At 46.8% G+C, this 24,220-nt stretch overlaps 1 protein-coding gene across 1 annotated transcript in view; it reads left to right on the top strand.

The window, feature by feature from the left end:
- The window catches only part of GRIN2D (glutamate ionotropic receptor NMDA type subunit 2D), a 1,124,513-nt gene that overhangs the window by 940,650 nt on the left and 159,643 nt on the right, over window positions 1-24,220 (top strand). The window lies entirely within an intron of this gene.

The following is a 24,220-nucleotide window of genomic DNA, read 5'->3' on the forward strand; positions in this document are numbered from 1 at the left end:
CTGCCGCACAACTAACAGTAGCCGGGTAGCGTTGCCTACGTTTTTTATCCCTAGACGCCCAGCGCCGGCCGGAGGACTAACTAATCCTGGCAGAGGAAAATATAGTCCTGGCTCACCTCTAGAGAAGTTTCCCCGATAGGCAGACAGAGGCCCCCACATATATTGGCGGTGATTTTAGATGAAATGACAAACGTAGTATGAAAATAGGTTTAGCAAAATTGAGGTCCGCTTACTAGATAGCAGGAAGACAGAAAGGGCACTTTCATGGTCAGCTGAAAACCCTATCAAAATACCATCCTGAAATTACTTTAAGACTCTAGTATTAACTCATAACATCAGAGTGGCAATTTCAGATCACAAGAGCTTTCCAGACACAGAAACGAAACTACAGCAGTGAACTGGAACAAAATGCAAAAACAAACGAGGACTAAAGTCCAACTTAGCTGGGAGTTGTCTAGCAGCAGGAACATGCACAGAAAGGCTTCTGATTACAATGTTGACCGGCATGGAAGTGACAGAGGAGCAAGGTTAAATAGCGACTCCCACATCCTGATGGAAACAGGTGAACAGAGGGGATGATGCACACCAGTTCAATTCCACCAGTGGCCACCGGGGGAGCCCAAAATCCAATTTCACAACAGCGCACATCGTGCCTATGTGGCGTCATGGAGGGATCGTGTCCCTGCAGATCGGGTGAAAGGGTTAACTCCAATTTCACCCGATCTGCAGGGACAGGGGGAGTGGTACTTCAGCCCAGGGGGTTGGCTTCACCCCCCCATGGCTATGATCGCTCTGATTGGCTGTTGAAAGTGAAACAGCCAATCAGAGCAATTTGTAATATTTCACCTATGAAAAGTGGTGAAATATTACAATCCAGCCTTGGCCGATGCAATATCATCGGCCATGGCTGAAAACCTCTGCCCCCCGCCACCGCCACCGATCTCCTCCCCAGTCCTCCTTTCTGCCCCGTACTGTGGTCCGATCCCCTCATCCTCCTGTCCGCTCCCCCTGTGCTCCGATCCCCACCATGATCCGATCCCCCCCATGCTCCGATCTCCCCCCCCTCATACTTACTGAACCTCCCGATGTCCGTCCGTCTTCTTCATGGGCGCCGCCATCTTCCAAAATGGCGGGCGCATGTGCCAGTCGGCAGATTCGTTCCAGGTACATTTTGATCACTGTGATAAAACCTATCACAGTGATCAAAATAAAAAAAATAGTAAATGAACCCCCCCTTTATCACCCCCATAGGTAGGGACAATAATAAAATAAAGAAAATATTTTATTTATTTTTTTCTCCACTAGGGTTAGGGTTAGGGCTAGGGTTAGGGCTAGGGTTAGAATTAGGGTTAGAACTAGGGTTAGGGTAAGGGTTAGGGCTAGGGTTAGAATTAGGGTAAGAACTAGGGTTAGGGTTAGAATTAGGCTATGTGCACACGGTGCGGATTTGGCTGCATATCCGCAGCGGATTGGCTGCTGCGGATTCGTACCAGTTTTCCATCAGGTTTACAGTACCATGTAAACCTATGGAAACCAAATCCGCTGTGCCCATGGTGCGGAAAATACCACGTGGAAACGCTGTGTTGTATTTTCCGCAGCATGTCAATTCTTTGTGCGGATTCCGTTTTACACCTGTTCCTCAATAGAAATCCGCAGGTGAAATCTGCACAAAAAACAATGGAAATCCACGATAAATCTGCAGGTAAAACGCAGTGCCTTTTACCTGTGGATTTTTCAAAAATGGTGCAGAAAAATCTCACATGAATCCGCAATGTGGGCACATAGCCTTAGGGTTAGGGTTGGAATTAGAGTTAGGGTTGGAATTAGCGCTAGGGTTGGAAATAGGGTTAAGATTAGGCTTGTGGTTAGGGTTAGGGGTGTGTTGGGGTTAGGGTTGTGGTTAGGGTTGGGAATAGGGTTAGGATTAGTGTTAGGGTTGGGATTAGGGTTTGGGGTGTGTTGGGGTTAGGGTTGTGACTAGGGTTATATCTAGAGTTGAGATTAGGGATTGGGGTGTGTTGGGGTTAGTGTTGGAGTTAGAATTGAGGGGTTTCCACTGTTTAGACACATCAGGGGTCTCCACACGCAACATGGCGCCACCATTGATTCCAGCCAATCTTACGTTCAAAAAGTCAAATGGTGCTTCCTCCCTTCTGAGCCCCAATGTGCACCCAAACAGTGGTTTACCCCCACATATGGGGTACCAACATACTCAGGACAAACTGGGCAACAATTATTGGCATCCAATTTCTCCTGTTACCCTTGTGAAAATAAAAAATTGCTAAACCATAATTTTTGAGGAATTAAAAATTATTTTTTATTTCCACGGCTCTGCGTTATAAACTTCTGTGAAGCACTTGGAGGTTCAAAATGCTCACCACACATCTAGATAAGTTCCATGGGGGTCTAATTTCCAAAATGGGGTCACTTGTGGGGGGTTTCTACTGTTTAGGCACATCAGGGGCTCTGCAAATGCAACGTGACACCCGCAGATCATTCCATTAAAGTCTGCATTTCAAAACGTCACTGCTTCTCTTCTGAGCCCCAACGTGTGCCCAATCAGTGGTTTACCCCCACATATGGGGTACCAGCGTACTCAGGACAAACTGTGTTAGGGGTCAAGTTCCCGCCTCTGCACAGGGGGAATCTCGGTCCGTCTCTGCTTCGGTCTCCCATTCTTCTCCTGCCACAGTGGAGCCTGCTCAGACATCGGTCCCAGCGTCTCGCTCAGTCTGACTCTGTACAAAGAGTTACTGCTGCTTTTCCTGCTTCTGCCATGGAAGTCAGTGCTGGGCAGCGGTGAGCAGATGCTTCTGGGACTATGTCTTGCTTTTCTCGTTCTGAGCATGCCCAGAGTAAGATCTCTCAGTGGAGATCGAGGGTCACATGATCAGATACTGCAGCTTAGGCCATTGGTCCTATTATAATACAATCTCTATATTCATTCGGTGCGTTCCGCTAGCCCTAACATAATACTAGCGCCAGGGTCTGGCTAGTAAATGGCGGACATTCAGCAATCTTTGCGGTATATCCAGCAGCTGAAGGGTAGGTTGGCGGCTCTCAAGAGCTCAATCTCAGCTGTGGATGTAACCGCGGTTGCTGTACAGGCTGCTAGCATGGCTGCAGCAACCTTGTCCACTGCCACCCCTGTTCCAACATTATCTCGCCTCCCGCTACCAGAAAAAATTTCTGGAGATAGCAAATCCTGTAGGGGTTTTGTGAGTCAGTGGTCTATTTACCTCGAGCTCCTGGCTGCATGTTTTCCCACAGAGTGGGCTAAGGTGGGATTTATTGTGTCCCTCTTGTCGGACAGGGCATTGGAATGGGCTACACCGCTGTGGTAGTGTGGCGATCATGTGGTGCAGAGTGCTCCATTGTTCCTGAGTATGGTTGAGCAAAACGGATCGTTCATTTTCATAAGTCGCCGACTTTTGGCAAAGTCGGCGTCTCATGAAACAAAGCCGATCCCTGTGTGGGGTCTGTCATGCGGTACGCGACTTTCGCGCCAAAGTCGCGTTTCAATGACGCTAAAAGCGCCATTTCTCAGCCAATGAAGGTGGACGCAGAGTGTGGGCAGCGTGATGACATAGATCTCAGTCCCCACCATCTTAGAGAAGGGCATTGCAGTGATTGGCTTGCTTTCTGCGGCGTCACAGGGGCTATAAAGGGGCGTTCCCGCCGACCGCCATCTTACTGCTGCTGATCTAAGCGTAGGGAGAGGTTGCTGCAGCTTCTTCGGAAGCAGGGATAGTGATAGGCAGGGTACATAAAGCCACAAACCGCTTGTGCTGTAGCGATTTCCACTGTCCAATACCACCTTTTGTTTGCAAGACAGTGGAAGCTACATTTTTTTTCCTCAGTGCTGTAGCTCATTGGGCTGCCCTAGAAGGCTCCCTGATAGCTGCGTTGCTTTGTGTGTACGCCGCTGTGTAAACCAACTGCTTTTTTCAAAGCACAAATCCTGTTTTTCCTTCCTTTCTGCACAGCTATCTTGTGTGTTTGTCCACACTTTTGTGTGCAGCAGTCCTTTTACAGCTGCCTGCCATACTTTTCTGAGATAACTGCAGGGAGATAAATATTGGCAAGTCTGCCTCCGTGCCATTGCTGTGTGTGGCATCTCTCTCTCATTGTGTGCCACTGAAAACACTGTGTAATACTTGTCCTCTTTTTTTTTTTTTTTTCTAAATTCTCCCTTTTCCAAAAAAAAAATTAGTGGGAGATAAATATTGTCAAGTCTGACTCCGTGCCATTGCTGTGTGTGGCATCTCTCTCTCATTGTGTGCAACTGAAAACACTGTGTAATAGTTGGCCATTTTTTTTGGGGGGGGGTACATTCTCCCTTTTCAAAAAAAAAAATAAAATATTGGGAGATAAATATTGGCAAGTCTGCCTCCGTGCCATTGCTGTGTGTGGCATCTCTCTCTCATTGTGTGCCACTGAAAACACTGTGTAATACTTGGCCTTTTTTTTTTTTTTTCTAAATTCTCCCTTTTCCAAAAAAAAAAATTAGTGGGAGATAAATATTGGCAAGTCTGCCTCCGTGCCGTTGCTGTGTGTGGCATCTCTCTCTCATTGTGTGCCACTGAAAACACTGTGTAATAGTTGGCCATTTTTTTTTGGGGGGGGGTACATTCTCCCTTTTCAAAAAAAAAAATATATTGGGAGATAAATATTGTCAAGTCTGCCTCCGTGCCATTGCTGTGTGTGGCATCTCTCTCTCATTGTGTGCCACTGAAAACACTGTGTAAAACTTGTCCTTTTTTTTTTTTTCTAAATTCTCCCTTTTCCAAAAAAAAAATTAGTGGGAGATAAATATTGGCAAGTCTGCCTCCGTGCCATTGCTGTGTGTGGCATCTCTCTCTCATTGTGTGCCACTGAAAGCACTGTGTAATAGTTGGCCATTTTTTTTTGGGGGGGGTACATTCTCCCTTTTCAAAAAAAAAAAAATATATTGGGAGATAAATATTGTCAAGTCTGCCTCCGTGCCATTGCTGTGTGTGGCATCTCTCTCTCATTGTGCGCCATTGAAAACACTGTGTAATACTTGGCCATTTTTTTTTGGGGGGGTACATTCTCCCTTTAAAAAAAAAAAAAATTATTGGGAGATAAATATTGGCAAGTCTGCCTCCGTGCCATTGCTGTGTGTGGCATCTCTCTCTCATTGTGTGCCACTGAAAACACTGTGTAATACTTGGCCTTTTTTTTTTTCTAAATTCTCCCTTTTCCCCAAAAAAAATTAGTGGGAGATAAATATTGGCAAGTCTGCCTCCGTGCCATTGCTGTGTGTGGCATCTCTCTCTCATTGTGTGCCACTGAAAACACTGTGTAATAGTTGGCCATTTTTTTGGGGGGGGTACATTCTCCCTTTTCAAAAAAAAAAATATATATTGGGAGATAAATATTGTCAAGTCTGCCTCCGTGCCATTGCTGTGTGTGGCATCTTTCTCTCATTGTGTGCCACTGAAAACACTGTGTTATACTTGTCTTTTTTTTTGGGGGGGGGGGGTACATTCTCCCTTTTCAAAAAAAAAAAATTATTGGGAGATAAATATTGTCAAGTCTGCCTCCGTGCCATTGCTGTGTGTGGCATCTCTCTCTCATTGTGTGCCACTGAAAACACTGTGTAATACTGGGCCTTTTTTTTTTTTTAGGGTAAATTCTCCCAGAAAAAAAAAAAATAGTGGGAGATTAAGATTGGCATTTCTGCTTGAGTTCTGGGCCTGTGTGTGCCATCTGTCTCAAATTATTGGGCCACAGAAAACCTAGTAACATTGGGCCTGATTTTCCTTTCAGTGTCAGGCACCTATAAAGGTATATATAAATACTACAGAAGTTTGAGTTCACCTTATAAGTTGTTTTACAGTAACAAATAGTGTTACTTTGGTTACGTTTTGCAAGCAATGAGGAAGTCTAGTGGAAGAGGTCGTGGCCGTGGGCGGTCATTGTCAGCTGGTAATGATGGTAGTGGTGGTGGAGCATCAGGTGGTCGTGGTAAAAGCAGTACAGCACCTAAGTCTCGAGTTGTTGAGCCAGGTTCCTTGTCTGGCTACACAAGGCCTCGAACGCTCTCTTTTCTGGGAGTAGGAAAACCACTTTTGAAGCCGGAGCAGCAGGAACAAGTAATGGCTTTCATTGCTGACTCTGCCTCTAGCTCTTTCGCCTCCTCCTCGGAAAGTGCCAAATGTCAGAGCAGTGCATCGTCAGTGGATGCTCCCGGTCAGGGACAAGTCGCTTCCTTGTCTTCTTCACCCAGAACAAGAGAGAAGGATGCGTCAGGAGACACAACGGGTTACTCCATGGAGCTCTTTACACATACCGTTCCTGGGTTAGACAGTGAAACAGTTAACAGGCCATGTCCATTAGAAGTTGAATCGGACATGGAGTGCACAGATGCACAGCCACAGCCAGATTACTATGCTGTTCCTTTCACTCAGACCAGAACATTGCCCTCGCAGTTTACTGAGGCAGAATCAAACCCAGCGGAGACTATGGTGCCCCGTCACGGACGCTATACCACAGGCTTACACGGTGACACAGACGAAATCGCACACGACATAGAAGAGGAGGTCATAGATGACCCAGTTGTGGACCCCGATTGGCAGCCATTGGGGGAACAGGGTGCAGGCGGCAGTAGTTCTGAAGCAGAGGAGGAGGAGCCGCAGCAGGCATCAACATCACAACAGGTTCCATCTACCGGGCCCGTATCTGGCCAAAAACGCATGGCAAAACCAAAACCAGTTGGAGGACAGCGTGGCCATCCGGTTAAAGAAGCTCAGTCTGCAATGCCTGAAAAGGTATCCGATAGTAGAAAGAGTGCAGTCTGGCATTTTTTTTAAACAACATCCAAATGATCAGCGCAAGGTCATCTGTCAAAAATGTTCATCAACCTTAAGCAGAGGTCAGAATCTTAAAAGTCTAAATACAAGTTGCATGCACAGACATTTATCCACCATGCATTTGCAAGCCTGGACTAACTACCAGACGTCCCTAAAGGTTGCAGCACCCTCGGCCAATGAAGCTAGTCAGCAACGCTACATCCCTTCCCTCCCTGTAAGCCGCCCATTTCCCACACCACCTGCAGTATCTGTGCAGCTTTCGTCGCCAGGCCAAAGCAGTCAGGGAATCACCAGGTTAGTAGTAGGAAACACTGCATGTAGGGCACCGGCAAGAATACCATCTCCAACCCTCTCTCAGTCACCCATGTCCACCGGCACCACTGCTAGTTCAACGATCTCCAGCTCTCCAGTCCAGCTCACCCTACATGAGACTCTTGTTAGGAAAAGGAAGTACTCATCCTCGCATCCGCGTACACAGGGTTTGAACGCCCACATTGCTAGACTAATCTCATTAGAGATGATGCCCTACCGGTTAGTTGAAAGCGAAGCTTTCAAAGCGCTGATGGACTACGCTGTACCACGCTACGAGCTACCCAGTCAGCACTTCTTTTCTAGAAAAGCCATCCCAGCCCTCCAACAGCATGTTAAAGACCGCATCGTCCATGCACTCAGGCAGTCTGTGACTACAAAGGTGCACCTGACAACAGATGCATGGACCAGTAGGCATGGCCAGGGACGTTACGTGTCCATAACGGCACACTGGGTGAATGTGGTGGATGCAGGGTCCACAGGGGACAGCAATATTGGGACAGTTTTGCCTAGTCCACGGTCAAGGAAAGAGTTGGCTGTAGGCGTTCGCCCCCCCCTCCTCCTCTTCCTCCTCCTCATGCAGAAGCGAGAGCTCGTCCACACACCCCAGTCGCACATCCACTCCATCCGCAGCTGCCACTGTTGCACACCAGGTGTGCCATTATGGGACAGCTAGTGGCAAGCGTCAGCAGGCTGTATTGGCAATGAAGTGTTTGGGCGACAAAAGACACACCGCGGAAGTTCTGTCCGAGTTCTTGCAGAATGAAACTCAGTCATGGCTGGGCACTGTACATCTTGAGGCAGGCAAGGTTGTGAGTGATAACGGAAGGAATTTCATGGCTGCCATAGCCCTTTCCCAACTGAAACACATTCCTTGCCTGGCTCACACCTTAAACCTGGTGGTGCGGTGCTTCCCGAAAAGTTATCCGGGGTTACCCGACCGGCTCCTCAAAGTGCGCAGACTTTGCTCGCATATCCGCCGTTCGCCCGTACACTCCAGCCGTATGCAGAACTATCAGCGGTCTTTGAACCTTCCCCAGCATCGCCTAATCATCGACATTTCAACAAGGTGGAACTCCACACTGCACATGCTTCAGAGACTGTGCGAACAGAGGCGTGCTGTTATGTTTTTGTGGGAGGATACACATACACGGGCAGGCAGTTGGATGGCAGACATGGAGTTGTCAGGTGTGCAGTGGTCGAAGCTACAAGACCTGTGTCAAGTCCTTCAGTGTTTTGAGGAATGCACACGGCTGGTTAGTGCAGACAATGCCATAATAAGCATGAGCATCCCCCTAATGCGTCTGCTGATGCAAAGTTTGACGCACATAAAGGAGCAGGCGTCTGCAGCCGAGGAAGAGGAAAGCCTTGATGACAGTCAGCCATTGTCTGGTCAGGGCCGTGTAGAGGACGCGGTAGCGGGCGAAGAGGAGGAGGAGGACGAGGAGGATGATGGGGATGAGTACTTTTGTAATGAGGAAGCTTCTCCTGGGCCAACAGAAATTAGTGGTGTTGCAAGGCCAGGTTCTGTTTTTTTAAGGGAGACAAGTGACATAGATTTGCCTGTAACTGCCCCTCAAACCAGCACAACCGCAGATTTGCCAACAGGAACTTTGGCCCACATGGCGGATTATGCCTTACGTATCCTCAAAAAGGACCCACGCATTACTAAAATGATGAGCGATGACGATTACTGGTTGGCCTGCATCCTTGACCCTACGCTATAAAGGCAAATTGCAAAATATTATGCCACATGAGAACCTCGAACAAATCTTAGCAACCAAACAAGCTACTCTTGTAGACCGTTTGATTCAGGCATTCCCAGCACACAGCGCCGGTGATGGTTCTCACACAAGCTGCAGGGGGCTACATGGCAGAGGTGTTAGGGGTGCACAGATCAGAAGTGGCATTGGACAGAGGGGTTTTCTGGCCAGGTTGTGGAGTGATTTCGCAATGACCGCAGACAGGACAGGTACTGCAGCATCTATTCAAAGTGACAGGAGACAACATTTGTCCAGTATGGTTACTAACTATTTTTCTTCCCTTATCGATGTTCTCCCTCAACCGTCATTCCCATTTGATTACTGGGCATCAAAATTAGACACCTGGCCTGAATTGGCAGAATATGCGTTGCAGGAGCTTGCTTGCCCAGCAGCTAGTGTGCTATCAGAAAGAGTATTCAGTGCTGCTGGTTCAATATTAACCAAAAAAGGAATCGTCTGGCTACCCAAAATGTGGATGATCTCACCTTCATTAAAATGAACCACTCCTGGATTTCAAATTATTTTGCCCCACCTTTCCCGGCTGACACCTAGCTTTCCTATAAAAAGGTCTTGCTTGTGGACTGGTCTTACTGAGTGTTCCAATCTGTTAATTTGCAGCAGCTGTTTGTCCAGCATACGACATGTTTACAGCTGCCCCAATAGGAAAAATCCCCCCACGGGGCCGTTGTCTCGCCACTTGGTGCAAGCACCCGTTACAGTGCTGATTGTCTGAAGAGGCGGGTGTGCCGCTTTTGGTCGACGGCATTGCCACTGGGTCCCTCATAGTACAATGTAGTGTCTCTGGCGGTGGTGGTGCGCACCCAACGTCAGACACACCGTTGTAACATGAGGGGCCCTGGGGCGGTACCGCCGGCCACAAGAGAGTTCCCCCCCCAGCTCAAACTGTGCTGTACCACGTGCAAAATTATCTCGCACAGCTCCACCAATGTTTAGTCTATGCACTGACATCATTCAATGCCTGGCACTGACAAACAATACCAATTTGTTTGCATCTATGATGCTAGTTAAAGTAGTGTGGGTCAGTGTTCTATATTGACACCAGTAAATACTAATTTACTGCCAAATTACTTTGTCATAAACTCTGCAGATGAGCCCACCCCTCTACCTAAGCATGCCACCCTTTTTTTACTTATAGTTGTTTTGCGAGACATTAACATCTATTTATTTTTTTGGAGTACTAACTGTGTCAGACACTCCTTGCAATACTCCTCCACTGACCACAATGCTGCCTGCCTGTGTATCCATGTAACCGATGTAAAACTGCAATGAGCCTATTGTTGGTTATTTTAGGCCTTTGATAGCCTGTCTGCCGTCCCTACTTGCATTACTCCTCCACTGACCACAATGCTGCCTGCCTGTGTATCCATGTAACTGATATAAAACTGCCATGACTGCCTACTGTTTGTTATGTTAGGCCTTGGTGAGCCTGTCTGCGGCCCCTACTTGCAATACTCCTCCACTGACCACAATGCTGCCTGGAGAGCCTGCCTGTGTATCCATGTAACCGATGTAAATCTGCCATGACTGCCTACTGTTTGTTATTTTAGGCCTTTGTGAGCCTGTCTGCGGCCCCTACTTGCAATACTCCTCCACTGACCACAATGCTGCCTGCCCGTGTATCCATGTAACCGATATAAAACTGCCATGAGCCTATTGTTTGTTATTTTAGGCCTTTGATAGCCTGTCTGCCGTCCCTACTTGCATTACTCCTCCACTGACCACAATGCTGCCTGCCTGTGTATCCATGTAACCGATATAAAACTGCCATGACTGCCTACTGTTTGTTATGTTAGGCCTTTGTGAGCCTGTCTGCGACCCCTACTTGCAATACTCCTCCACTGACCACAATGCTGCCTGCCCGTGTATCCATGTAACCGATATAAAACTGCCATGAGCCTATTGTTTGTTATTTTAGGCCTTTGATAGCCTGTCTGCGGCCCCTACTTGCAATACTCCTCCACTGACCACAATGCTGCCTGCCCGTGTATCCATGTAACCGATATAAATCTGCCATGACTGCCTACTGTTTGTTATTTTAGGCCTTTGTGAGCCTGTCTGCGGCCCCTACTTGCAATACTCCTCCACTGACCACAATGCTGCCTGGAGTGCCTGCCTGTGTATCCATGTAACCGATGTAAAACTGCCATGACTGCCTACTGTTTGTTATGTTAGGCCTTTGTGAGCCTGTCTGCGGCCCCTACTTGCAATGCTCCTCCACTGACCACAATGCTGCCTGCCCGTGTATCCATGTAACCGATATAAAACTGCCATGAGCCTATTGTTTGTTATTTTAGGCCTTTGATAGCCTGTCTGCCGTCCCTACTTGCATTACTCCTCCACTGACCACAATGCTGCCTGCCTGTGTATCCATGTAACCGATATAAAACTGCCATGACTGCCTACTGTTTGTTATGTTAGGCCTTTGTGAGCCTGTCTGCGGCCCCTACTTGCAATACTCCTCCACTGACCACAATGCTGCCTGCCCGTGTATCCATGTAACCGATATAGAACTGCCATGAGCCTATTGTTTGTTATTTTAGGCCTTTGATAGCCTGTCTGCGGCCCCTACTTGCAATACTCCTCCACTGACCACAATGCTGCCTGCCCGTGTATCCATGTAACCGATATAAATCTGCCATGACTGCCTACTGTTTGTTATTTTAGGCCTTTGTGAGCCTGTCTGCGGGCCCTACTTGCAATACTCCTCCACTGACCACAATGCTGCCTGCCTGTGTATCCATGTAACCGATTTCAAACTGCCATGACTGCCTACTGTTTGTTATTTTAGGCCTTTGTGAGCCTGTCTGCGGCCCCTACTTGCAATACTCCTCCACTGACCGCACCAATGCTGCCCGTGTACCCCTGGAAACTATTTAAAAGTTCATAGAGCCTAGTTATATATTCTATTTACTATTAATAAGGCCATGATGGACTACGCTGTACCACGCTACAAGCTAACCAGTCGACACTTCTTTTGCGAGAAAAGCCATCCCAACCCTCCACCAGCATGTAGAAGACCGCATTGTCCATGCACTCTGGCAATCTGTGAGTACAAAGGTGCACCTGACAACAGATGCATGGACCTGTAGGCATGGCCACGGAAGTTTACGTGTCCATTACGGCGCAATGGGTTAATGTGTTGGATGCATGGTCCACAGGGGACAGCCTACTAAGTCTGTCTGCAGTCCCTAATTCAAATTGTCCTCCACTGTCTAAATCAGAGCTTCCACCTTCTGGCTTTCGGCCTATAGTATCAGAAATTAAACTGCATTTGGCCTTCAACTTTGGTTACGGCCTACTAACGGTGTCTGCCCCTGCCTGGTGTTTTTCCTCAACTGAATAAAGCTGAGCTTCAACCTTCTGGCTCTCATTAAGTGCTGTGTTTTTAAAAATTGGTGGTTAGGGCCTACTAACGGTGTCTGCCCCTCCCTGGTGTTTTTCCTCAACTGAATAAAGCTGAGCTTCAACCTTCTGGCTCTCATTAAGTGCTGTGTTTTTAAAAATTGGTGGTTAGGGCCTACTAACGGTGTCTGCCCCTCCCTGGTGTTTGCCCTCAACTGAATAAAGCTGAGCTTCAACCTTCTGGCTCTCATTAAGTGCTGTGTTTTTAAAAATTGGTGGTTAGGGCCTACTAACGGTGTCTGCCCCTGCCTGGTGTTTTTCCTCAACTGAATAAAGCTGAGCTTCAACCTTCTGGCTCTCATTAAGTGCTGTGTTTTCAAAAATTGGTGGTTAGGGCCTACTAACGGTGTCTGCCCCTGCCTGGTGTTTTTCCTCAACTGAATAAAGCTGAGCTTCAACCTTCTGGCTCTCATTAAGCGCTGTGTTTTTAAAAATTGGTGGTTAGGGCCTACTAACGGTGTCTGCCCCTCTCTGGTGTTTTCCTCAACTGAATAAAGCTGAGCTTTAACCTTCTGGCTCTCATTAAGTGCTGTGTTTTTAAAAATTGGTGGTTAGGGCCTAGTAACGGTGTCTGCCCCTCCCTGGTGTTTTTCCTCAACTGAATAAAGCTGAGCTTCAACCTTCTGGCTCTCATTAAGTGCTGTGTTTTCAAAAATTGGTGGTTAGGGCCTACTAACGGTGTCTGCTCCTGCCTGGTGTTTTTCCTCAACTGAATAAAGCTGAGCTTCAACCTTCTGGCTTTGGGCCTATAGTATCAGATATTAAACTGCATTTGGCCTTCAACTTTGGTTACGGCCTACTAACGGTGTCTGCCCCTGCCTGGTGTTTGTTCTCAACTGAATAAAGCTGAGCTTCATCCTTCTGGCTCTCATTAAGTGCTGTGTTTTTAAAAATTGGTGGTTAGGGCCTACTAATGGTGTCTGCCCCTCCCTGTTGTTTTTCCTCAACTGAATAAAGCTGAGCTTCAACCTTCTGGCTTTGGGCCTATAGTATCAGATATTAAACTGCATTTGGCCTACTAGTGTGGTTGGGCCCTTAAAACAGTGTCTGCTGCTCCTGGGTTTGCTACTCCACTGAACAAAGCAATGCCGCCTGTTTAGTCCTGTCCTGTTACCAATTTTGAACTGCATTTAGCCTACTTTATTCTTTGGCCCTATATCTGTTTCCTCCTCATCCTGCCCATTGCCCAGCCACTGCTAGATGAGTCTGCTGGTACATTGACCTAGACCACTACATTCCCCTTGCACTCTACACAGCCAGAATCTGACCCTGCTGAAAGTAAGGTTCCCCTTCCCGCATGTTATACCACCTTACACAGGGACAAAGAGGAAGGTGCAGATGAAAGTGCAGGTTCCTTCATCAGGTGGGGGGGCATACTCGTTGGCGACGTCACTGGCACAGGGCCCCTCAGAGTACGCAAAAGTGTCGCTGCTGGTGGGAGGCGCCCCCGCCGTGCAAACACACCGCTGTACTTTGAGGGGCCCTGTGCCAGTGCCAATGCGAACAAGTGTGCCCCCCTGCTTGCTCAGGATCACAGCACTTGCAACGTTGAAATACTTTCCTCTCCCTGCTCCACCGCTGTGACGTAGTCCACGATTCCTGGGCCCACTAAAACCTTGAACCAGCCCTACCCCCCACAAATTTGCCAAATGACCCCCAAGTTCCATTGAACAACTATTATTATAAAGTTAATTAAGATTGACAAGCTTCAGAAACAAGAATGGATGTTTTTGGCATTAAAATGGGCACTGTAGGTGTTTTCCTGGCCTCCACTCACTGCCGACTATGCTTCCCCATTGACTTGCATTGGGTTTCGTGTTTCGGTCGATCCCCGACTTTTAGCGATAATCGGCCGACTGCACTCGACTCGACTCTGGACAAAGTTGGGTTTCACAAAACCCGACTCGATCTTAAAAAAATGAAAGTCGCTCAACCCTATTCCTGAGCACTTTGAAACAGGTCTTTTTAGGACCTCGAGTCACCCATGACACGGCTCTCCAACTGCTGGCATTAACTCAGGGTGTGTCCTTGGTCAGCCATTTTGCCATCCACTTCCGTACATTAGCTTCTGACCTGGAGTGGTCGGATAAAGCCCTTATCCCCATATTTTGGAGGGGGCTGGCTGATCACTTGAAGGACGCTCTGGCCACTAGGGAGATTCCTGCCACACTGGAGGAATTAATAACTGTCTCTACTCGTATTGACCTCCGTTTTAACGAGTGGAGGTTAGAGCGAGCCCAGTGTAGACAGAGGTTTAAGCTGGCTGCCACCTTCGCCAAACCTCTGGAATCTCCGGTCCTGGTTCCTGAGTCACATGAGGCCATGGAAGTGTCACGAGCGGGATCTAAGTTCCGGACCGCTTGTGCACTCAAGGTCTGTCATGTCTGCCAACAGTCAGGACATCTTGCCACCAGATGTCCCCAGCGGTCGTGGAAACGTCAGCGTCTAGTGGTAGTAGGTGGAGGTACACTAGAAACGGCGACGTTTGCCTCCAAATTGTCCTTTAAGAGACAATTATTATAGGCTCATCCTCCCAATCGGTAGAGCTCTGCGTGGATTCTGGGGCGGAGGGAAATTTTGTGTCTTCAGCCTTCGCCCAACGTCACACAATACCCCTGGTTATGCTAGCTCAACCAGTAACGGTACGAGTGGTGAATGGGTCGACACTGCCCTCACAGATAACACACCAGACCATCCCTTTTACTCTGTCCATGTCGCCATCCCATCAGGAGATTATATCTCTGCTCGTCATTCCTGAGGGAATAGATGAGGTCCTGTTGGGGATACCATGGCTACGGTACCACTTTCCTCATATCGAGTGGTCCTCAGGCAGAATTTTGGGTTGGGGTGAATCTTGTGGGGGTAGGTGTCAGAGGGAGTGCATTCAGGTTGCTACTACAGAGGTACCCGCAGATCTATCCTCTCCCCCCAAGCAATATTGGTCTTATGCGGACGTGTTCTCCAAAAAGGCGGCGGGGTCCTGTTGGGGATACCATGGCTACGGTACCACTTTCATATCGAGTGGTCCTCAGGCAGAATTTTGGGTTGGGGTGAATCTTGTGCTGGTAGGTGTCAGAGGGAGTGCGTTCAGGTTGCTACTACAGAGGTACCCGCAAATCTATCCTCTCTCCCCAAGCAATATTGGTCTTATGCGGACGTGTTCTCCAAAAAGGCGGCGGAGACCCTTCCGCCCCATCGCCCCTATGACTGTCCCATTGACCTCTTGCCTGGTGCTGAGCCTCCCCGGGGTCGAATCTATCCGTTATCTCTCCCGGAGATGGAGGCAATGTCTCAGTACATTCAAGAGAATCTGGCAAGAGGGTTCATCAGGAAGTCAGTGTCACCTGCTGGGGCTGAGTTTTTCTTCGTGCAGAAGAAGAATGGCATAGATTACAGGGGTCTTAATGCCATCACCGTTAAGAATAAGTATCCTTTGCCCCTGATATCTGAGCTCTTCGATAGGCTTCGGGGAGCAAGGGTATTTACTAAATTTGATCTGCGGGGTGCTTACAACCTGATTTGCATCCGTGAGGGGGACGAATGGAAGACGGCTTTTAACACCAGGGATGGGCACTATGATTATCTGGTGATGCCCTTCAGGCTCTGCAATGCCCCAGCCATTTTCCAAGACTTTGTGAACGACATCTTCCGGGATATGCTCTCCGCCTCGGTCGTAGTCTATCTGGATGATATTCTCATCTACTCTCCAGATATTGACTCCCACCGGAGAGATGTTTGCAAAGTCTTCAATCTCCTATTGGCAAACTCCCTCTATGCCATGTTGGAGAAGTGTGTGTTTGAGCAGGAGTCCTTACCTTTCCTTGGCTATATCAACTCTGCCCAGGAATTGGCTATGGATCCTGTGAAACTACAGGCTGTGATGGACTGGCAGGAACCCCATTCTCTTAAAGCGGTGCAGCGCTTTATGGGGTTCATTAATTATTATCGCGAGTTCATTCCGCACTTCTCAACCTTGGAAGCTCCCTTGGTTGCCCTCACCAAGAAGGGAGCAAATCCCAAATTGTCATCTGAGGAGGTCTCCAAGGCCTTTAACTCCATTAAGTCACACTTCGCTGGCGCTCCCATCCTACATCGCCCCGATGTTGATAAGCCATTTATCATGGAGGTGGATGCCTCATCTGTTGGTGCTGGAGCAGTCCTCTTCCAAAAGGATGCTCAAGGTCAGAAGCATCCTTGCTTCTTCTTTTCTAAGACCTTCTCACCAGCAGAGAGGAATTATTCCATCGGGGACAGGGAGTTGCTAGCCATGAAGTTGGCTTTCTCGGAGTGGAGAAATCTCTTGGAGGGAGCTCGTTTTCCCTTCCAAGTCTTCACAGATCATAAAAATTTGGTGTACCTGCAGAAAGCCCAGCGGTTAAATTCTCACCAGGCCAGATGGTCCTTGTTCTCCTCCCGGTTCCATTTCACCCTCCATTTTCTTTCTGGGGAGAAGAACATTTGTGCCGACGCTCTCTCTCGCTCCATTGGGTCATCTGTGGAGGAGGAAGAGGAGCCTCGGCTTATTGTCCCCACTGAGAGCCTGAGAACTGTTGCCCCAGTTTCGCTAGAGTCTGTGCCTCCGGGCAAGACTTTTGTACCTTCCAGTTTGCGACCGGAGGTTCTCTCTTGTGCACACTCATCCAGGGTGGGTAGACATTTTGGTTCCAAAAGGACATCTGAGTTACTGGCGAGGACATACTGGTGGCCGCATATGGCTCGTGATGTCGCAGACTATGTTCGGGCGTGTGTCTCTTGTGCCAAGAACAAGTCCCCTTGGCAATGGCCAGCTGGGTTGTTTTACCCTCTGCCGGTGGCAGACAGGCCCTGGGAGATGGTTGGGATGGACTTTGTGGTGGGCTTACCCACCTGGGTGATCACCGACCATTTTTCCAAAATGGTTCATTTAGTGCCTCTTCCACGGCTACCTTCTGCACGGGCTCTGGCAGCCTTATTCATCAAGCATATCTTTCGCTTACACAGTATGCCGGACAAGATTGTCAGTGACCGGGGTCCCCAGTTTGTGTCTCGATTCTGGAGGGAGTTTTGTCGTCTACTCAGTATTGAGTTAAATCTCTCCTCGGCTTATCATCCCGAGACGAATGGGTTGGTTGAGAGGGCCAATCAGACTCTGGTCACTTATTTATGACATTTTGTTTCTGCCAGGCAGGATGACTGGGCATTCTTGTTACCGTGGGCTGAGTTTGCTCTTAACAACGCTGTATCCGACTCCACCGGTCAAATTCCTTTCCTCCTTAATTACGGCCACCATCCGCGGGTTCCTGTGCCCATGCCCGCATCCTCTGCTGATTCCAGGGTGGCAGACTGGGCAGTGGAGGCACGAGACATTTGGGACCACACTCAGGATACTATCCGGGCCTCCAAGGAGAGAATGAGGTCCTCCGCCGATGCACATCAGCGCCCTGCCCCGACCTTTGCTCCTGGTGACTTAGTGTGGCTCTCCGCTCGTAACATCAAGCTGCGTGTTGAGTCCACTAAGTTTGCACCTCGCTACTTGGGTCCCTTCAAGGTCCTCGAACAGGTTAATCCTGTGGTCTACTGTCTAGCCCTTCCTCCACGTCTAGGTATCACCGACACCTTTCATGTGTCCCTCCTTAAGCCCGTATACATGTCCCGGTTTTCTGAGTCATCTGCCGGGACATCGGGTTTGTCTACGGACGATTATGAGGTGAACGCTATTTTGGGGTGCAAAGTGGTTCGTGGCAAAAAATTTTATTTGGTGGACTGGAAGGGTTACGGTCCTGAGGATAGGCCCTGGGAGCCTGCTGAGCACATTCGGGCTCCGCAGCTCATTGCTGCCTTCGAACGTAGCGAGGCCCAAGGAGGGGGGCCCTAGGAAGGAGGTAATGTTCGGGGTCGAGTTCCTACCTCTGCACAGGGGGAATCTTGGGCCATCTCCGCTGCAGTCTCCCATTTTTCTTCTGCCACAGTGGAGCCTGCTCAGTGGAGACATCAGTCCCAGCGTCTCGCTCAGTCTGACTCTGTACAAAGAGTTACTGCTGCTTTTCCTGCTTCTGCCATGGAAGACAGTTCTGGGCAGCGGTGAGCAGATGGTTCTGGGACTAAGTCCTGCTTTTCTCGTTCTGAGCATGCCCAGAGTAAGATCTCTCAGTGGAGATCGAGGGTCACATGATCAGATACTGCAGCTTAGGCCATTGGTCCTTCAGGAAGGTCCTGTAGGTGCTCACGCTCTGTGGCAGCCTCTCATTGGTCCTTCTAGGATGGTCCTGTACCGTGCTGCAACTATTTAAGGCTTGCATGGCCACACGGCCATGCGCTTGTATTGTTCTAAGTTATGTACTTTGCGCCAGTGTGGTCATGTATGATTGTGTTCAGGGGCCCGGCTGAAATAAGCCCCTAGAATGCTGGCACCTCCGGCTAGGAGTTTTGTGTGCGTGTATGACCACTGACTGCTCTCGTTTGGGTAGTTAGCCTGTGCCACTGTGAGGTCTAACAGGGCGCAGTGCTTTGAGTTCATGGCTATTCGGTGAAGTAACAGAGTTAGCTCATACCGCCATATAGTTCCGCCATTTGCTAGCAGCAAGTTCTCCTACACGGTGGACCCCGGGCTGCGAACGCATCTATTATAATAAAATCTCTATATTCATTCGGTGCGTTCCGCTAGCCCTAACAAACTGGACAACAACTATTGGTGTCCAATTTCTCCTGTTACCCTTGCAAAAATAAAAAAATGCTTGCTAAAATATAATTTTTGAGGAATTAAATTTTTTTTTTAATTTTCACGGTTCTGCATTATAAACTTCTGTGAAGCACTTGGGGGTTCAAAGTGCTCACCACACATCTAGATAAGTTCCTTGGGGGGTTTATCTTCCAAAATGGGGTCACTGGTGGGGGGTTTCTACTGTTTAGGCACATCAGGCGCTCTGCAAACGCAATGTGACGCCCACAGGTCACTCCATCAAAGTCTGCATTTCAAAACGTCACTACTTCCATTCCGAGCCCCGGCGTGTGCACAAACAGTGGTTTACCTGCACATATGGGGCATCAGGGTACTCAGGTCAAACTAGGCAACAACTATTGGGGTCCAATTTCTCCTGTTACCCTTGTAAAAATAAAAAATTGCTTGCTAAACATCATTTTTGAGGAAAGAAAAATGATTTTTTATTTTCACGGCTCTGTGTTGTAAACTTCTGTGAAGCACTTGGGGGTTCAAAGTGCTCACAACATATCTAGGTAAGTTCCATGGGGGGTCTAGTTTTCAAAATGGGGTCACTTGTGGGGGGTTTCTACTGTTTAGGCACATCAGGGGCTCTGCAAACGTAACATGATGCCGGCAGACCATTCCATCAAAGTCTGCATTCCAAAACGTCACAACTTCCCTTCCAAGCCCCGACGTGTGCCCAAACAGTGGTTCCCCCCACATATGGGGTATCAGCGTACTCAGGACAAACTGGACAACAACTTTTCGGGTCCAATTTCTCCTGTTACTGTGAAAATAAAAAATTGCGGGCTAAAATATAATTTTTGAGGAAAGAAAAATGATTTTTTATTTTCACGGCTCTGCGTTATAAACTTCTGTGAAGCACTTGGGGGTTTAAAGTGGTCACCGCACATCTAGATTAGTTCCATGGGTGGTCTAATTTCCAAAATGGGGTCACATGTGGGGGAGCTCCAATGTTTAGGCACACAGGGGCTCTCCAAACGCGACATGGTGTCTGCTAACGATTGGAGCTAATTTTTCATTCAAAAAGTCAAATGGCGCTCCTTCCCTTCCGAGCCCTGTCGTGTGCCCAAACAGTGGTTTAACCCCACATATGAGGTATCCGTGTACTCAGGAGAAATTGCCCAATACATTTTAGTATTCACTTTATCCTGTTGCCTAAGTGGAAGTGAAAAAATTGAAGCTAAAATAATTTTTTGTGAAAAAAAGTACTTTTTCATATTTACGGATCAATTTATGAAGCACCTGGTGGTTAAAAGTGCTCACTATGCATCTAGATATGTTCCTTGGGGGGTCTAGTTTCCAAAATGGGGTCACATGTGGGGGAGATCCAATGTTTAGGCACACAGGGGCTCTCCAAACGCGACATGGTGTCCGCTAACGATTGGAGCCAATTTTTCATTCAAAAGTCAAATGGTGCTCCTTCCCTTCCGAGCCATGCCGTGTGCACAAACAGTGGTTTGTGACCACATATGAGGTATCGGTGTACTCAGGACAAATTGCCTAACACATTTTAGGATCCATTTTATCCTGTTGCCCATGTGAAAATGAAAAAATTGAGGCTAAAAGAATTTTTTTGTGAAAAAAAAGTACTTTTTTATTTTTACGGATGAATTTATGAAGCACTTCGGGGTTCAAAGTGCTCACTATGCATCTAGATAAGTTCCTTGGGGGGGTCTAGTTTCCAAAATGGGGTCACTTGTGGGGCAGATCCAATGTTTAGGCACACAGGGGCTCTCCAAATGCGACATGGTGTCAGCTAAAGATTGGAACCAATTTTTAATTGAAATAGTCAAATGGCGCTCCTTCCCTTCCGAGCCCTGTTGTGCACCCAAACAGTGGTTCCCCCCACATATTGGGTATTGGTGTACTCTGGACAAATTGTACAATAACTTTTGGGGTCCAGTTTCTCTTTTTACTCTTGGGAAAAAAAATTGTTGCTAAAAGATCATTTTTGTGACTAAAAAGTTAAATGTTAATTTTTTCCTTCCATGTTGCTTCTGCTGCTGTGAAGCACCTGAAGGGCTAATAAACTTCTTGAATGTGGTTTTAAGTACCTTGAGGGGCGCAGTTTTTAGTATGGTGTCACTTTTGGGTATTTTCAGCCATATAGACCCCTCAAACTGACTTCAAATGTGAGGTAGTCCCTAAACAAAATGGTTTTGTAAATTTCGTTGCAAAAATTTGAAATCGCTGGTCAAATTTACATTTTTGTTTCCAAAATTGTGCTGATGTAAAGTAGACATATGGTTAATGTTATTTAATAACTATTTTGTGTCACATAACTCTCGTTTACCAGAATAAAAATTCAAAATTTGAAACTTGCAAAATTTTCTAAATTTTAGCCAAATTTTCATTTTTTTCACAAATAAACACAAAAATTATCAACCTATATTTACCACTAACATGAAGCCCAATATGTTATGAAAAAACAGTCTCAGAACCGCAAGGATCCGTTGAAGCGTTCCTGAGTTATTACCTCATAAAGGGACACTGGTCAGAATTGCAAAAAACGGCCAGGTCATTAAGGTCAAAATAGGCTGGGTCATGAAGGGGTTAACAAATTTGACCATGGAATGACCAGTGTTAACAAGTGGCAACCAACAGATGTATTTTATTGGCATTTATGGGTTTAGTATTAGACAGTTGTATCTAAATATATTGGTTATAAAGATTTTTCTTGTATTTTTTTTTTTAAATATCCAGCTTGCCTATCTCACAAGTCAGGAAGCACACTTTTTTGTGACACACAAGCCTGAATTTTCAGAATTTTGGTTTAGTAGCAAAATTAGGACAAAGAGGTTTTATAATGCACTCCTTGTTAGCAGTGTGTAAGAATAAATAAAATTGCTATTAAAGTCTCGTTAATACAATTTATCACAGATCAATTAATTCACAGTCACACTGACTATGCATTTACAGCACCTCTGTATGTCATTTGAATCTTTGGATTACCAACCAATACCATTTTCAATGTGCTTCTGCACAGCAGTAGTATACCACAATCATATTAGGCCTTATTCTATCTCTGTGCACTCTGATTTCCACTCGCTATGCTGTAAAATCCTGAAATAGTGATATTTGGCCAACCCTTATCTTTTCAGCTGACTGTTGTAGCTCCCCTGATTGCCTAACCAGAAAATTTGAGGAGATTCAACTTGAAATCGAATTGATCTGTTAGCTCTAATATTTTGTTATAATTATTTAAGAATAATGTGGGAAACTTTTGTTCACATTATTTTATTACAGAATATTGATTAAAGGCATATCGAAATAAAAGTGTCACTGTGCTCTCGAATAAATATGTATAGAAACTATTTTCAGTATTTTTTTGTTTTTTTAGCTGTTTGTAACCCATCTTTCAATCTTTATTTATTTTAGCAGAAAGGAACTACTTATTATTATTATTATTATTATTATTATTATTTTTTATTGTTATAGCGCCATTTATTCCATGGCGCTTTACATATAAGGAGGGGTATACGTAATAAAAACAAGTACAATAATCTTAAACAATGCAAGTCACAACTGGTACAGGAGGAGAGAGGACCCTGCCCGCGAGGGCTCACAATCTACAAGGGATGGGTGAGAATACAGTAGGCGAGCGTAGATCTGGTCATGCAGCGGTTTGGTCGATCGGTGGTTACTGCAGGTTATAGGCTTGTTGGAAGAGGTGGGTCTTCAGGCTCTTTTTGAAGGTTTCGATGGTAGGCGAGAGTCTGATGTGTTGTGGTAGAGGGTCCCAGAGTAGGGGTGATATGCGAGAGAAATCTTAAAGGGAACCTGTCACCAGGTTTGGCCAATAAAATATACATTCTATATAGCTGTATATCTGTCCCCAACCCGATCTGTAAAAGAAGAAAAATAAATGTTATTATACTCACCTGCGGGGCGGACTTGTCCGGCTGTTGCTCTTCTTGGTCCGGCACCTCCCATCTTCTTGCAATGCCGCCCTCCTGCTTGCTTTGTGTGAATGTTGCATCTCCTCAGCACCGCGCTCCTGCGCAGGCACACTTCTCTGCCCTGTCGAGAGCAGAGCTGAGTACTGCAGTGTGCAGGTGCCAGGAAAGGTTAAAGAGCCCCCAGCGCATGCTTACTGCAGTACTTTTCTCTGCCCTCGACAGGACAGAGAAGTATGCCTGCACAGGAGCACTGTGCCTTGGAGACTATGTGGATGACAAAGGGACACGTTATCCACAAGAATCAAGCAGGCGGATGAGGATCGTAAGAAGATGGGAGGCGCCGGACCAAGACCAGCGACACCCACCGGACTGGACCGCCCACAGGTGAGTATAATAAAAGTTATTTTTCTCCTCTTACAGGTCGGGTTGGGGGCAGATATACAGCATTATAGAATGCTGTATATCAGCCCTGAAAGGTGATGGCCGTATCTCTTATCGGCCAAGCCTGATGACAGGTTCCCTTTAAAGCACCATAAATATGAAGGAAACTTTTGTGAAAATGTAATGTGTCAGGAGGAAGTATCTAGCTTCTCCTCCTCATTAGCTTCTAATAGAAATCAATGTTACTATAGGACATAATGGCATGGAAAAAAACGACATGTAGATTTTATTGTATTGCTTTAGGCACATACCCTAAATAGATACATCTGTTATGTCGTAACCATTCCTTGTCCAGAACAGCATCTCCAGTGTGCCTTGCCTTTGGTTTTCGATCTTCAGGTGTATAAACTGCAGCAATGGCATAGCCAATATGTCCATTTCTAGTCTGGAACTTTAACGTTAATAACCTATCTCTAGAATAGGGGGTCTGACTCTTCAAAACCCCATAATCAGCTAATTGAAAGGGCATCCGCCATCTGAATTTTCATTGCTTCATACATTATGTAGGGGCTGTAAATTATATTTCAAAATATAATTTCCCTCCCAAATGTCCCTGAAAACTAAAACGCTTACAAGTTCATCTTTTTTTAAGTAAGGTGGCATTTATTACATAGTATTAGATTTTCACTTATCTCTTGAACATACATCTTTGTGCTTAATGCCATCCATTCTTGAAAAGCCAATTCCAATATCAAAGTTCAAAGGCCTCAATGCTTTTTCAGTTCCATTTTTTTTTCCTTTTAATAACTTTGATATTAAAGACGTAGGAGTTCAGCTGGTACTAGGGCTTACTCTGAGACTTGGATGGAAGAAAAACAGCAATTGTAAGATATAATAATACAAGGT

Source organism: Ranitomeya variabilis, chromosome 4, assembly GCF_051348905.1.
Source record: "Ranitomeya variabilis isolate aRanVar5 chromosome 4, aRanVar5.hap1, whole genome shotgun sequence".
Taxonomy (NCBI): domain Eukaryota; kingdom Metazoa; phylum Chordata; class Amphibia; order Anura; family Dendrobatidae; genus Ranitomeya; species Ranitomeya variabilis.